The sequence below is a fragment of the Portunus trituberculatus genome, chromosome 50 (genome assembly GCF_017591435.1).
Source record: "Portunus trituberculatus isolate SZX2019 chromosome 50, ASM1759143v1, whole genome shotgun sequence".
Classification (NCBI taxonomy): Eukaryota; Metazoa; Arthropoda; class Malacostraca; order Decapoda; family Portunidae; genus Portunus; species Portunus trituberculatus.
Window position 1 is genome coordinate 17,335,986 of NC_059304.1, and position 14,587 is coordinate 17,350,572.

Genomic DNA, 14,587 nt, shown 5'->3' on the forward strand with positions numbered 1-14,587 from the left:
TTTTGTATACTTTTCTCTTCCCCTTTTCCACTGTGCATTCAACAGTCAGTATTAGCGAGCCGTCTTGCAGCAATAAGAGTTTGATCCGATAAGCGAGGACACGTGTAGAGAGAGAGAGAGAGAGAGAGAGAGAGAGAGAGAGAGAGAGAGAGAGTAGTAAATGTGATGATGTTATTGTTGTTGTTGTTGGTGGTGGTAGTGACATTTGTAGCAGCGATGGTGGAGATACAGTAATGATGATAATTGTAGCAGTGGTGGTGGTGGTGGTGGCGGTGGTGATGCTATAACAGTTGTGATGGTATTGGTGATTTGCAGTTGTAATAATAGCGGTAGTAGTGGCGGTGGTGGTTGTAGCGATACCATCAGTCCTTCCTTGATGGTGATGGTATAGTAGATGTACAGTGTTTGCGGGCGTGGGGTGTGGGTGGGAGGATGGGGAGAGACGAGACTGAGCGAAGGGGAGGGGTGGGTAGAGGAGGGAAGGGGCGGGGAGGTGCTTCCCGCCACTCACCGCCACACGGGACCACCCGCGGCGGGGAGCTTGAGAGGGGTGATGGTGGTGGAAGGGAGGGTCCGCCTTGCCCTCACCGCCTTCCTTATTTTCGGGCAGCAGCAGCAGGAGGAGGAGGAGGAGGAGGAGGAGGAGGAGCAACAGGGTAGCAACACGACTGCACTCAACCCACAGCACCGGGCGGGAAAAGGGAAGGTAGACGCAACACTGAGAAGTAAATCACGTGAAGATTCGGTAAGTACTGAACAAGCACCCCACAGTAACGGACACTGAAGCCAGACACACAAGCAGTACGAAACAAAGAGCAAGGAAGGACAATGCATGGAGAGAATCACGGACATGGCTTGGAAAAAAAAGATAAAAGTACAGATATTTTTCTTAAAGGTACTGTATGATGCAGCAACGGAAACTGAAGCCAGAAATATGGAGATAATGTAAATTCTATAAGAACAGGCACCGACGCAAACTTGAAAATATAAGCAACGGACACTGAAGGCTGAAATACACTACTAGTACGAACATAACACTTTGTTCTCCCACCACGAACGTTTTTCAAAGACCACAGAGATATCTAACACTGTTCTAGAGAGCGTTTCACGTGTTAATAATGTAAAAATGCTGTTAATTTATTACCAGAACCATAAGGAAAATAATTAAACCCAGTGCCACTTCAACAACAGCCTCTTAAAAGCAGCAGAGGTCTGGAGAGAGGTGTTTCAGAATGCGGTACTACACACCAACAGAATACAATAGAAAACCAGCATAACAGTAAAATAAAGCCAGTTCTTTAAGTTCTATATTCCTGCCCTTCCATAACAAACCACTCAGGTAGCATTGCATAAGCTTTGGAGGGTATTGTGTTCTGAAGGACTATAGCTTATTTTTTCCCTTTCAGAAGCGTCCATGTGTAAGCTAAGGAAAAAATCAAGCCAAGGACGGTAATTAACAGCTATTGTCATTTCTTGCTGCTAGTTTTCGCCTTGACAGCAGCGGCCCTCCTCCACTGGTCTGGCCTGTTACAGGAGGGGCCAAAAGACATCATGGGAACTTTACTCACCTCCCGATGGTGCCCGAGTGTTCTTCAGAGGTGAATACTGTGTGGAAGAAGTGCAGAATAGAAATTAGATTTATAACAATACATTGCCAGAGCCATCATGTCACACCACCACAACCACCACCACCACCACCACAAAAAACAACATCCAAAACCAATAACAATAAGCTAATATTATCACAGATACTCACTTTCTTAACACAATACAAAAACTACCACCACCACCACCGCCACCACCACCACCAACAACAACAACAACAAAAACAACAACAACGCGCTGCCCCCAAGAGGTTTATTAAGTCCCCAACCAACCTACCTCACAACCCTTCCCCCCACTCCCTCCACTTCGTCTTGGGATACACCACCACCACCACCACCATCACTGCCACCAATCCCTGTGTGTGTGTGTGTGTGTGTGTGTGTGTGTGTGTGTGTGTGTCGGTACTGGCAGGCTGGCGCGTCCCTCACTAAGATGGACATAATATAAGAACAAGCGGGAGGTGGGGAGGTTGATATAGAAGGTCAACTGGCCTGAGCGTTCAACATCGTGGCCGCCTTGCCCGTCTCACCGCCTTGCCTTGCCTTCCCTTCCCTGCCCCTCCCATGGCCGCCTCTGCCCATCTCATCCACCCACACACTCACTCACCCCGTCCCTTCCTTCCCTAACACTCCCATAGCCGGTAAGTCATGCATGGTGTTTGTTGCTGTGTTTAAGTGGAGCTGTTGTATTTATTTTATTCTATTATTTTTCCTCTTTCTCCTTTTACTGGTTTGTACGAGTATCCCGGAGCACCAAAACTTCTGCGTCACTCAGGGAAGGTTGGCGTGTGTCTGCCCATGACGCTGCTGTTGCTCCTTACTCAGTCCTCCCACACACACACACACACACACACACACAGGGCCGGGGATCCCCATGAGCAACCTTTTCACCCTCCCATGCTTGCCTTGGGTAGCAATTTACAGCCCATTGAGCCAGGGGTGAGGGACGCCGGCCAGGGGTGATGAGGTGATGGTACACACACACACACACACACACACACACACACACACACAACCTCTGCCTCGACGTCTCATCCCACACTCACGCCATCCTCTCTCTCCCTCTTCCTTTTCAGTGTGTGTGTGTGTGTGTGTGTGTGGCTGGCGGGGCTGGAGACGTGGCAGCGTGGTGGGAGTGCCCGAAGCTTGGCCGCAGGGTAGCAGGTGTTAGCCCCCCATCCCTCCCCCGGGCGACACGCTCCACCGCCCACCACCACCACCACCACCACCCTTAACTTCATCCCCATCCCCCACTGATTTCCCTACCACGACCCCCCCTCTGCTCCCCTATTACTATGTAGAAGTATCAGCGCCATTTTCTACCCTTCTTTCTCTCATCCTTCGTCTCTCCTTCGCCACAGCCATAGCACGCGGTCACCTCTCATGGTAATAGTGATGATTTCAGATTAAGCCGTGGACGTAACTAAGTAACAAATAAGTAACAGTGAGGAACAGGGATGGCCATTAAGTGCGGGGTTGTCGTGGTGAGGGTAATGGTAAGATGATGGCTAGGAAGGAAGGAAGAGGGAAGAGATGAAGGAAGAGAAGGAAGGAAGAAAAAAAAAGGTGGAAGGGAGAGAAAGAGAGAGAATAGCTTTTTTTTCTTTTCAAATTTATTACCTTTTTTTCCCTTCGTCATTTCATTTTATTCATCTCTCAACTTCACTAATTTTCACTTTCCTCATCTTCCTCCTTTTTCTTCTCTTCATCTTCTCCCTACAACGTCAAACTCACCACTCTCCCTTCCTAATCTCAATATGCTCCTCCTCCCTTCCTCCTACCTTCTCCTCCCTCCTCCTTCCTTCTCTTCATCTTCATCTTCCCGCACCTCCCACGATCCCTCTAAATGAATAAACCCTAACACCAATCGCTCATATCACACATCTCTATAATTCTCTATTTATATTTCTCAAACACACGTTAATATTTACTTTCCTGCTGTTCTTTTTCTTGACTCATCTTTATCCTTCCCTCTCTTTCTCATACTCTTCCTAATCTTCCTCCTCCCTCACCTCTCACGATCCTTCCCTAATTAGTCAGTATCTATCAGTCCCTTCATAGTATCTTATCGTTCTCTTTATCTCATCTATTTACTTCTCTCTCCTTCTCTCCTTTCTCTTTTATCTATCTTGCTTCCTCTCATTGCTTTCTCACAGTCTTTCCTCCAATTTTTTCCTCCTTTGTTTTCTTCCTACCTTGCACTCTTTATTCCTCCTTCTTTAGTTTTTTTTTCTCCTTCGTATCCTTTTTTTTTTTTCCTTATTATCATCCATCCTTTCGTTGTCATTTTTCCTTCTTCCTTTATTCTTCTTCCTTACACCTCTAGTATGATATCCTTCCATTTCTTTCCATCAATTCTTCGTTCTCCTTGCTTTTTTCTCCCCTCTCTTTCCCCCTTCTTCTTCCTTCTCGTTTTTCTTTCCCACATCCTTCCATCTTCCTTTGTTTTCCCATCACCTCTTCATCATTCTTCACTTCCATCCATCCTTCATCTCGCTTTTTCTCTTTCCATCCCCTCTTCACCTTCCTCACCTCTTCTCTACCCCCCTTGTCCTCCAGTTCCTCATCCCCGCTGCCCCGTCCACTCCCCCGCCGCCTCCAAGCCTTCACTTCACAGCCGCCACAAGAATATCACAGCCTCGCCTTGCTGGGAATCGCTTCGTTACGCTCGTCCCTCCGCGCCGCCACCTCATTATGCCTCCGTCCGCCAGCACAGGTGGGCGAGTGTACCTGGATTCCAATTAATGTCACTAAGGAACCAGGGGGAGGAGGAGGAAGAGTGGGGGTAAGGTTAGTGATGTCACGTTTTGTTTGTGTGTCTTTGGAAGTGTGGTTGTGTGTTGGAGGGGGGAGGGGAAGGGGGATGGGAGAGAGAGAGAGAGAGAGAGAGAGAGAGAGAGAGAGAGAGAGATTTGTGTGCTTGTTTAGGGTTTGTTTTTTGTTTTTTGTATAAACTTTTGCACATTTTGAATGCATAATTTTTGTTAAAGTTTCTTACAGATGTTTATTAATTTATTTACTTGCTTTTTTCTTTACATTTCGTGGGTCATAATAAGTTTTTTAATTTTTTTTTTCATAATACCACCACCATCACCACCACCACCACCACCACCACCACAACAACAACATGAGCCAGGTAAAGACACAACATCTCACGGAAGCATCAACTGTAACTATCTACTGAACACACCCACTAAGCTCTACGAGAATAGAAAACGGATGGAACAGAGGCGGCGGGCGGGCGGGGCGGGGGATGGAGCTGCAGGCGGCGGGGACTGTAATGGGCAGGTGTGACGGACTGACTGCCTCACTCGCTCCGGGAAACGAACCCTGACCTCCTCGAAGACTGTGTTGTTGTGAGTTGTGAGTCAGCTGTGCGCGTCGCGTGATGGGAGCGATGATAGTGTTTGTTTGGCATTTTCCTTCATAAATATAAACAGCAGAGCGAGGGTGTGAGGAAAGGCGAGAAGGAGAGAGGGATATATGAGAGGAAGGGAGATGAGAGAGAGAGAGAGAGAGAGAGAGAGAGAGAGAGAGAGAGAGAGAGAGATGAATAGTACGTGTGTAAGAAATAAAGAAATCATTCAAACAGCAAGTTAATCTATAAAGAGAAGAAACGACAACTTCACACACACACACACACACACACACACACACACACACACACACACAGGCGGTGGCATAGTGGATAGGGTGGTGAGCGTGGGATCGGGCAGACGTCCACGCGTAGGTTTGAATCCCACCACGTATAGCCTTAAAACACTTTGCCATTTGTCGAGTGGTTTAAAGTATCACCATGATACCCAGATTCTAGGTGGTTACACTCAGGATGAGCTTGGGCGGTGATATGGGCCCTAATATGGGTACCACTATAAATAAAATTGCCTGCGCCACTAATGGGCGGAAGCTGAACAGCGCTTCCCATACACTCTTCAAGTGTGCCTACAGGCGCTATCGGCCTTACCGTAAAAAAAAAAAAAAACACTCGTATTCTGGTTTTTCCCTCCTGACGCAACGTTTGTTTATTTATCCCTGTGTTTGATATCGATTCATCTACTTAAATATTAATCAGTGAACCTGACTATTGTTTCTCCTTTTATTTCTTTCGTGGTTTCTTCCTTCCATGCATCTATCATCGGCGCTACCAACTGTGTTTGTCTGTATGTCTTTTTTATTTTTGTTCGATTATATTTTTCTTTGTCGATCTTTTTTGTCAGTTTGTCTGTCTATCTGTCTGTCTATCTTTGTCTGTCTGTTTGTCTATCATTGCTTGTCTGTCTGTTTCAAATCTATACCTTATTTTTTTTAATGTAATAGGGGAGAAATGGCCAACGGTAACTAAAAGATAAAAAAGAAAAGCCCACACAGTCGCCAGTCTCCATAAATAACCGATAACAGGGATAAATGTCTGGAAACCTTCCTTTTCAATGAGTCAAAAGAAAAAAAAAAAAAAACTATCAATGTTGGGGAAGGTTAGTTCTCTGTTAAGCAACAATTCATTACACTTCGAGCAGCGGCCAAATATTGATGTGCACCAAAGATATTTCAACATTCACCAGAATTTCCACCAGGTTTCCTTCTCTCAGCCTGGGCAGCCACTGTGGGATTCCCTTCCGGAAGGTGAAGGTATGTGCTCTGAGTGGCTTTCAGTTTACTCATACATTCATATATACATTTACCAAAGCGTTGTACCAAGAGAGTTGAAAGCAAATGACTATATCCGTCTAGAGAGTCAATGATGCGAGTCGATTAACTTTCTGTTCACTTGCATTGTGATCTGCCTTTTTCCTCAGTGTTAAATCCCTTGACCTGTTGACACTCCCCTTTACAACACACAAAGCTAACAGATTTTCACAATATCAAGGGAATCAAAATCCAAAGAAAACTGTAAGGCATTATGAGAAAGACTGCAGGTTATACTCGACATGTAAAAACGTGAGATAATTGTCACTACCTGAGTTCACACTAAGGCTTGATGTATTGTTCTTATTACTATTCCTGAAGCTCACATGAAAAGAAAAGTTCCAAGACACATCATCTAATTCTGAACACTGCTTTTGACTTTCCTTTTCTCAGTGGGACATTTTTTTTCCCCCTTTTCCCTTTTGCTGCCCCAGGCCAATGCCCCTCTTACATAAATAAAGACTGTAGCACTGAACTGAACGCAGACGAGTGATTATGTCTTGAAGGTTGGGAATGCTACACTCGTGAGGGGGAGAGATGCCATACTCGCAGAACACAGGCTGGGACGGGAGTGTCGGCAAGACCAAGAACAAGAGGCTGATGAGAAGTGCAGACAGACGGCGGCAGGACTTGTGTGTGTGTGTGTGTGTGTGTGTGTGTGTGTGTGTGTGTGTGTGTGTGTGTGTGTGTGTGTGTGTGTGTGTGTGTGTTTAACCTATCTGTCTATATATCAATCCATCTATTTATCTACCCAAACAATCTGTCTATTAAACTATCTCTCAATTATCTATCTATTAAAACAATCTATCAGTGTACCTACCTAGTTGCTTATCTATCTATCTATCGATCTATTCCTCTGTCTGTCTGTAGGTATGTTTGTCTGTAGGTATGTTAGTCTGTCTGTCTGTCTGTCTGTCCCTATCTACCTATTACAATGTATAAACTCCATTGCAATGAAAAATTCAAGAATTCCACAAAAGAGCTTTACGTAAGTCAGGAATAATCCCAATACACAGAATAACTAACATCAACATGGACGAGAGAGAGAGAGAGAGAGAGAGAGAGAGAGAGAGAGAGAGAGAGAGAGAGAGAGAGAGAGAGAGAGAGAGAGAGATAAAAAACAAAATAAACAAACAACACACTACATTTTCAAAACATCATATCAATAACAAAAGAGCAATAATGGATACACTTGCCTAGAAAATGTAACAGTGTGTGTGTGTGTGTGTGTGTGTGTGTGTGTGGAGGAGGACCTACACACACACACACACACACACACACACACACACACACACACACACACACACACACACACACACACACACACACATCGTAATAGCGTACATTAGGTGTGGTAATTGTCGCGTTCCCGTTTAATTTCTAGAGCCATTTGCTGCGTGATTTGCCCCGAAGGGAAGGGAAGGTTTGCTGCGGCCACGGGGTGTCGATGGCGCAGGGAGGCACGGAGGGAGGGAGGCAGGGAGACAGGGAGGGAAGGAGAGGGAGGGTAGAGGAGAGGGTGGTGAAAAAATGGATTGATAGCGTAATGGTAGAGGTGATAGGCTAGAGGGGAGGGAATGTGAGGAAGGGGAGGGAGGTGATGAGGGTGCAGAGAAGGGGAGAGACGCAGAGAGATGGGAAGAAGATGGAGATGAAGGAGGGAATGGTGAGGATTACAAGGGATTATCTCACCAAGCTTGTATGACGCCACTTCTCCCATTTACCTTCCTGTGGGGCTGCTACTGACTGTCGGGTTCTGTAGGAAGCTGCTGATTGGTACACTTCAGCTCCTCCCGTCGCCTTGCCTGTGCGCCTTGGACAGTCCTGCGTGCTGTCTGTGGTGCGTTCTGTTGGAGGAGTTTTGCCTTTGTAACGGTAATTTCTGATGGGATATCTAGCTCTGTTCCAGAAAAATAGAGGATTGTAAGTGTAGTGAGTGTACAGTACATAGGCCTACATACATACACACAAGATAGATCCTAAGCTTTAGTCATTCTTGCTTTCGTTCATATAAACCTTCCCTTCTGAAGTAAAACACACGACTTAGTGAGAACAATTGTTACTCTTTCTGAATCATTTTTAAATTGTGACCTCTGACCTGAACCGGAAGATCAACGATTTACATCATTGATCTCTCATTTGCATGTGCAGCTGTGGCAAGCAAAACAAAACATTAAATCAACAGCAACAGTTCCAGCACCAGCAGCATCAATAATAGTAGTAGTAGTAGTAGTAGTAGTAGTAGTAGTAGTAGTAGTAGTAAATTCTTCATAAAACAGGACGCATGAAAAAATCACTATTTGTCCAGCACTTACAGGAAAAAATGTGTGCATAAAATTGCAAAGCACGATATTAAACCACTTTACTAAGTTTCCAGAGGATAACCGGTGACGTGTTGAGATGACGCCCCGTAAACACGTAGCCCTTACCGGTGCAAAGTGTGGGGCTGCCCGTTGAGGGACGCTGATTACTGAACGCTGCCGCTGCCACCCCGCACCCGCTGACAAAACCCCTCCAGCCTCTCTTCTGCCCCTCCTCCCTCCCTCGTGAATCGTCGCGGGGCTAATGAGAAAATATATACGAGGCGTCTCATTAAACCCAACACGCAGGCTTTCTCTCAGATGGTCATTTAGCGGAGGGCTTATCGTCGAGATGCAAGCAAACAGGCACTAGGCAGCCAGCGGTATAGTTGTGATTCCAAGCGCTAGATGGCACGTGGTCGCCATTACTTGTAGCGACTGTGACGAAGAGGGCCATTCGTTCTGTATTGAATAGTAACGTTATGTGATGTGCAATCGTTATTTCTGCTAGCTTATCGTGGCGGCTTGCTTTGATTGCTACAGGTTTTTGCTGCTAGGAAAGAGTTATGTTTCATCGTACGTGTAGAAACTGGTCCTCGGCGTCCTCGTCCTATTAATTGTTGTCCTCATCGTCGTCATCGTCATCTTCGTTCTCATCGTCTTTTGTTCTAATCGTCTAGTACTCATCGTCTTTCTCCTCCTCGTAGTCGTACTCATTGTTATTATTAGTCTTAGTCCCGTATTCTGAAACGCTTTGCTCTCTCACCATCACTACTTTCCAAAGTCTCCAGTTCAAGGTACTCGTGTTTTTAAAAGTGTTTTTTTTATGGTTCTGGTGATAGATTGGCAAAGCTTTCTAGTTTATTAAAGGGAGAAACTGTCTTGAAAACCCCGCTAATCATCTCTGTGGCCTTGGAAAATTGTCGTAGTGAGAGAGGAAGGCGTTTTTTAATACGGGCGTTACTCTCATTATCATCAAACACCACCATCATTATCATCATCAGACTCATCTCTCCGTTGGCTGGACACCTAACGAGAGGCAGGGCGCGGCGGGCCGGATGGCGGGTGAAGAGGCCAACGTGGTACGTAATTAAGAAAAATAGAATGACTTGAGGTCAGGACACACTATGATTTATCTAACAAGGGCGTCACATAAATCAGTAATGACTCGGTAAGCACGTTTTATCTCTTACTCATCAGAATTACTGTTAATTATCGGCTTTTTTCATGTGCGAGGACGTTTTTCAGGGAAGGTATTACATTGGCCGGGGTGTGCTTAGCTTAAACACTCAATTCTCTCACCAGGTTTATTTTGAAATGCCATAAAGGTGATCAGTAAGTCCCAAGGGTGTTTTCTTTCCCTCAGTAATGGTGTTTAGTCTTCATTAAACAATATGTGGAATCGTGAAAAAGATCCATGAAAACACCAGTAACCTCCACTGCAGCCTGTTAAAAGCAGTGTATGATTCTTCACGATCAGTAAATATATAAAATAAAAATGTGAGTAGTGTCAAACAAAATGAACCATCTGCCATTAAACTAATTGCTCAAAGAATCTAATGTAAAAACTCACTTGAATTTCCCCCCAACACTGCGCTTGTGTTCCAATGACGTGTTACAATAATTATCATAATGAAGTTTCGCCAGGGATCGAGCATCGCGTGGCTGATGTAACGCAAAGCTGAAAATGAATGAACGATTGTAATGATGATAATGTGATAAAGATGCAAATACAAATACATATACTAATACTAATATCAACACATTACTACCAATACTGATGCTTCTAACTATAAGCATACGAGATTAAGCTCAACTTATATATATATGTTTATTTGTGCACCAAAATGTAAACACACAAATAATGATAAATGATACAGGAATTATTGAAAGGAAATTGTACGAATAAGATTTTTACAGTATACACACACACACACACACACACACACACACACACACACACACACACACACACACACGGCATCCTGTTTGTTGGTGGAGACGGTGAAGGCAATCTACTGAATGAACAACTGGCCCAGATGCTCCTAAAGTCACCGGAAGTGTTCTTTGTAAATGTAAGCAACACGCAACACAACACAACGCAACTCAAAAACACAGAAACACAAAGAAAGAACAACTCAACAAATCAAAACAGCAATACAGTTTGACATAAAGGAACACAAAATAAAACAATGCAACACAGGATATCGCAGTGAAACAAAACACAAACGCAACAAAACTCACCGCAACACAACACAACACAGTACATGAGACAATACAGCCAAATGCAACACAACGCAAGGTAGTGGAGCAATATGACACAACGCAGCACAGCACAGGTGGATGAGAGAGAGAGAGAGAGAGAGAGAGAGAGAGAGAGAGAGAGAAAGGAGGGTGGAGTGGAGCGAGATATAAAAGGGAGGGAAGAAAAATTAAGGAGAGTCAAGAAGTAAAAAGAGGGAAGAGAGAGAAGCAAAGGAAAGAAAGAGAAGGATAGAGATGAAGGAGAGAAGATAACAGATAATGGTGGATGAAAGAAGCAGATGAAGAAGAGAAAAGAATCAGAAGGCCATATAAGGAGAGCGGTGAAGGAAGAAAGAAAATGGATGAGAAGGGATGGAGTAAAGATGGGAGGGCGATGGATGAGTGAATGAGATTACAAGTGAAGTGGCGGGGAAGAAAGGGTACGGATAGAGTATAGGCGATGAAGGAGAAGCAGTGGATGGAAGAGTAGAGATGGAGGAGAGGAGATGGAGTAGTGGAAGGGCAGGGGGAGGATGGGGAGGATGGGGATGAGGTGGAGGAGTGGGTGGCTGGACAAAAACAGCTCGAGACTCACGCCTTGCGGGGCACCAGACGCCACTTCGTTCCGACCGGCGGCCTCGGCTGTGACTTTGACCAATCAATCATTGCTTTGTAAGGAAGTCACGTCACTCCTACGCATTCAGCTTCATTGATTGCTTGCGTGCAGAGTGGCTATGCTCTTGATTCTCCTTATCTTGTACTGGCTTTGTGGAAAAGATGATCCCTCGTCTCTTTGTTCAGGTCGGGAAGCGAATCGAAGCGTTAAGTCATAGTTCATGTCAAAAGTTAAAACTGCCTATTTTTATACAACTAAAACGATTCCCAGTCTTAACGTATTTACGCCTAACCTCACCCCTCTGCCTTACTCGTCTAAATGGTTTCTATTTTTACTCTAATGCCTAAATACGTCCTGGGCAAGACGCCGAGCGTTCACCGCGCTGGGGATGAACACCCGGGGAGACGATACCGCGCTTGCACACAAATACGAAAATTGTAAGTCGTAAAGTGAACCCGAGTCAAATCTTTCGGTTAATGCCACTGAGCGAACTGAATTTATCACAAGTCCCCCACATCCCTTCAAGTCGCGACACACACACACACACACACACACACACAGCCGCCAGCCAGGGAGGTAAGGGTGTGGCAGCAACGGAGGAGTATACCCCAGGGCGGGTGTCTCCTAGTGTTTGTGTTCACGTCCTGCCACACCGCCCTGGCTCGGACACGCGTTACCAGATCACGACTCACTCTTCGCAGTCGGGATTTACTCCGCTGATGACCAGACACGATGAATATGCACAAATGGATCAAGCAGTGCAGAAGTTTATTTTCACACTGGCTGAAGGGTTTTGGCGACGACACAAAGACTGATCAGCATTTTCACACTAACGAAGAACTTCTGACTTTTATTCACCTCACTGGGGCGTTTCAGAAGCGTGAGAGATGAGATAGAAAGAACATGTTGTGGGAGTGCGGCGGAGGCGGGCCTAGGCGAGGAAACTTTCCCACAACACTTCGCTCACCCGCAACCTCGACAACTTGCAACATGAGCGCCGAGACCGAGATTATTTACCCTTTCCTCGAGAGCCGCTGTGCACCAGGCTGCCATGGCGCGTCCCGGGGCTGTATCAAGCCCTGCTGGTTAAGGAGGGCTGGTCCGCTCGGCACGAAACGACATAAAAAACAAGGAATAAAGGTTCAGGCGTCACAGCTGCAGACTGGCTCACGAGGGAGCGCGGTGCAGCTGAGTCTCCGTTTCGTTTTGTGATGTGGCGGCGCGCCGTCCAAGGCATCGCTCGTGTCCCGCCAGGCCAGTGGGGGAGTGGGGAGGGGCGGGGAAGCCTCGTGTAGGTGTCGTGAAGGCTCACGTAGCACAGAGGGGTCAGGGCCAGGTGCTGCGGGGGTCATGGGGTATAGGGTGGAGGAGGCCCTGGGGAGGGAAACAAGGCGCCTGAGGAAAGGAGGAGGGAGAGGTGGGCAAACTCTTCCTTGCTTGCAGAGGGCGCCTCTAGCCTGCCCCACGGCAACCAGCACGGCCACTCCTCATCCTCATCTTTCTCCTCCTCCTCCTCCTCCTCTTCCTCGTTCTCCTCCTCCTCCTCCTCCTCTTCTTCTTCTTCTTCTTCCTTTTCTCTCTCTCCTCTTCTCCCCTTTTCTTCCTCCTCCTCCATCTCCTCCTGCTGTTGCTGCTGCTGCTTTTACTTCTTGCTGTGCGGCGTTTCTCTTCACATCGGCTTCTCTTTCATGTTCCATCGTTTATGATGCCACAGAGACGGTGTTACAGCAGCACCCTACCCTCCGCCCCACAGCTGCTGTGCGGCCCTTGCACAGCTGGGGGACACACAGGGTCACTGAGTGTTGCGGGAGTGCTGGCGCTTCCCTCGGCGTCTTTGTTTCAAGCTCCCTCGTGCCGACAGGAAGCCCACACTTGATATATTTATGATACAATTCAAGTAAATTTAATCTCCTATGACCACTCCAACGTCTCCTTACTTGGTGTTGTTTTTCGTGTTGTTTATTCACGGGCGAGGCTGGACCAAGATTATCACACATAAATATTCGCCCAATGAAAGGTCAGCGTGGCAGCGCGATCAAAAAGGAAACTGCGGCGAATTGTGCGAAACTTTGAAGATGTCATTATTATCATCATTATGCCATTTTCGTAAGGATTTGGTCAAGAAGAAGAAGAAGAAGAAGAAGAAGAAGAAGAAGCAGAAGAAAACCCTCATCCTTAATTTAAACAACAACAACAACAACAACAACATCAACAGGCGGTACATTGGCTTTCCATCTCCTGAAACTCATGTTCTTTACACTTCTGGCTGGATTAAGCCAGATCTGTCCTCCAGCTGCCACTAACTCTTTCATCAATAACAAATGTCAAAATGTTAAATCTTGTCAATTCATCTCCTCGTAACTTCTGGCATCTTAGCAAAAGCTTCAACATTTTTTTTTTTCATCCCTTCTCCCTCCTCTCATTCAGACGGTTCGACTGCTACCCTTAACTCTAAAAGTGAACTCTTCCCTCAGACCTTGCCTAACAGATCTATACAGGATGATTCAGGGCTTGTTTCTCCTTCACCTTGCCCTTCTGATAATAAGAATCTCGTTTCTCTTCTTACCTTCCATAATACGATATTTGTCTCTTTTTCTGCAGATTTGCCTGTAGTTACAACAAATTTGTCGTTGCAACAACAATAACAAAAAACAACAACAACAACAACCCTAACCCTGATCCAAACCACTACCAACACTACCACCACCACTAAAAACAACAAAGGACAAACAACAACAACAACAACAACAACCCTGACATCATCCAAATCACTATTCCCACCACCACCACCAACAACAACAACAGCAAAGGATAAACAACAACAACAACAACAACAACCCTGACATCACCCAAACCACCACCACTACCACCACCACCACCACCAACAACAACAATAACAAAAGGGCAAACAGCAACAACTCCATAGTGCAAAAGGCTACATGACTCCACACCCTTAACTGTAACACTCTAACGACAGAACCCAACAGCACTGATCTTGTATAGTTAGGCCCTCGACCTTCAACCCAACCAGCCAGCAACCCCCACCCTCCCACTCTCTCTCTCTCTCTCTCTCTGAGCCAGCCAACCAAGAGGGAGAGAACCACAGTAACACGCACCAATATACACTAGTCTACCCTCCA

The 14,587-nt window shown here is 45.9% G+C and overlaps 1 long non-coding RNA gene across 2 annotated transcripts in view; it reads right to left on the bottom strand.

Annotated features, from left to right (window-relative positions):
• Positions 1–12,640, bottom strand: part of LOC123499772 — a 66,517-nt gene extending 53,877 nt beyond the window's left edge. Inside the window, exons 1-3 of one of the 2 annotated variants that reach the window (XR_006673099.1) lie at positions 12,465–12,640; positions 8,012–8,134; positions 1,569–1,605 (exon numbers count right to left, since the gene is read on the bottom strand). This is a non-coding gene — a long non-coding RNA (uncharacterized LOC123499772). The other variant, XR_006673100.1, reaches the window with a different exon arrangement.
• Between the last annotated feature and the right edge of the window lie 1,947 nt (positions 12,641–14,587).